Genomic DNA, 2462 nt, shown 5'->3' with positions numbered 1-2462 from the left:
CTCTTTGTTTTGTTTACAACTTTATGTGTCTGTAACTGATGGAAAGTACACCATTACTACCACAGAAAAGTATGATTTATGATTACTTTTATCAATTAAATCTTAGCTGTACTTACTCCGTTAAGGATTACACTTGTTTAACAGTTAAAAAGATAATAAAACGAAGGTAGCTAGGTGTCAATGTCAATGAGAAGAAAGAGTCTAAAATTTCAATATAACATAATTACTGTGTCTTGTAGTCGTCGTTGGTGACAATATATATGTTTTCAAGGGCACAGAATTAATTTTAGTCAGTAACAAATTTGTAAAATGATTATTTTGCACATTTACAATATGACGACCATTTATGGCGGGAAAATGGAACGATGTTCGGATATTGATTAAGTAGTCGTCTATGGTACCAGGATATATTTTTTGGGGAGCAGATTCCATTTTTGCCGTTTACAACTGTGTAAAATTATCACATGTTCACATATTTAGCATATTTCCAATATGGCTTTCATGTCGGGCGGGAAAATGGGACGATGTGCTGATTTTGATTACGTAGTCGCGTTTTTTTGTCAATATTTGTTTTTCGGGGGCGCAGATTCGATTTCTGCCATTTACAACTGCATGAAATGGTGGTATGTTCACACATTCAGCATATTTTTGTTTGTAGCAGGAAATTTTCTAAACACATTACTGAAAAGGTTTTTGATTCCAATTCTGCTATGTATAAGCTTGTAGCATGTTCCTGGAAGCCTGTGCCGAGTTTACCCATTAGGTATATTATCCAACAATGTAGTAGTTGAACTCCAGCGCACTATCATTCCACATGCTCGTTCTACATTCATCTTGGAAGTCAGTTGATAACATAATCTATGCTATGAGGGCTTCTTAGCAAATATTTCATTTCCAGCCAAGTCCCCACCCCTATCATCCACGTTGCTGCCGGGCTGGAACGAAACTCATAGCCATATGCTTGCTACGCTGTTATGACCTTTATGTACATATAGGGAAGATACTGAGCCTCGTCCCTCGTCCATCAGCTCCAGTCTAGCAACCAAAGAGGAAACCTCAAGAAAACTATGAAATGTTCTTGATTGCTTGACTATTGGTTGTTTTCTGCTTTGAAAATGAATAAGGACGGGTGAGCATGGCACAGTCTCTATAGGCGTGGCGAGTGAACGCCTTACGTCTGGTAGGCACGTCACTGGAGTGTGGTGAGAAAGTATCCCGGTCTGACTGGTAACCGCGAGATCATGGTGGTAACACTTTTCGCGCAGCCAGAGCTTGGCCATGAGCGTAGAAAGATCTTGTAGTAAGCGCTTGGTGTGGTCGTGGCAGGCGCATAATGGACACGTGTCGTAAGCACCACGCTGCCGCTATGCTCTTTTTGCCTTCATGCCAGAAATAGGCTTTACTTTCTCAGGAAAATCGATGATAAATAAATGCCAATAATGTGATTAGAAACGTTCCACCATCTTGGAAATATGCTAAATTGGTGAACATACGTAGTTGTATATGACAGAAATCGAATCTGCCTTCCCGAAAACATATATATTGTTACCAACGACAACTACTTAATCGAAATCAACCTATCGTCCGATTTTCCCGACACAAGTGGCAATTATATTGGAACTATACTAAACATGTGAACATTTGATCCCTTTACAAGGTTGTAACTGTCAGAAATTGATTCTGCGCCCCCGTAAACATATATATTGACATCAAACACTACCACTTAATCAAAATCTGCACATCGCCCATTTTCCCGACAAAAATGTCCGCCATCTTGGTAATATGCTAAGTATATGAACACGTGATCATTTTACAAGGTTGTTGACACCAAACACTACTACTTAATCGAAATCAGCACATCGACCGATTTTCCCGCTAAAAATGGGCGCCATCTTGGAAATATCATCATGAAATGAAGGAAAACAATCTGAGATATAGTCATGAATGCCGCCAATATTAATACATTGCCAAATCACAGTTGATATGTCGATAACATTATAAATAAGGTGAAAATAAAAAATAATTTGGAATATTATCGCAAAATGGCTACCCTCAAATAATGGCCTCCCATACCATGAAGACCTACTCAAAAAATGTCAACATTGGTTTTTTGTAATCAAACATCAAAACCTACAAAATAAAGCTTATTCCACGATTTCTACCCGAAAAGCCGACGGATTTACATAAACGATCGGACTAGTATGCCCATCTTCATTAGACCATCTGTATATTTCTCTGGCGTACATGAGGAAATCTGGTAATTATGAGCATATATTGTATTCTGATATTGGCCTTGATTATGCTATTAAATATGGTAATTAATTAAGACAATGACCTTCGTGCATTTGGGTGGTCCGTTTAGATTGAAAATAAGATTTTGGGTTAATTAGGTGCCCTGGAAATTAACTTGAATCAGTGACGTCAAATATCTGGTTCTGCTAATTTGGGCATAGTTTTTATAT

The sequence above is a fragment of the Patella vulgata genome, chromosome 2, assembly GCF_932274485.2.
Source record: "Patella vulgata chromosome 2, xgPatVulg1.2, whole genome shotgun sequence".
NCBI classification, from domain to species: Eukaryota; Metazoa; Mollusca; class Gastropoda; family Patellidae; genus Patella; species Patella vulgata.
The sequence above is the reverse complement of the archived record's forward strand: the minus strand, read 5'-3'. Positions refer to the sequence as shown.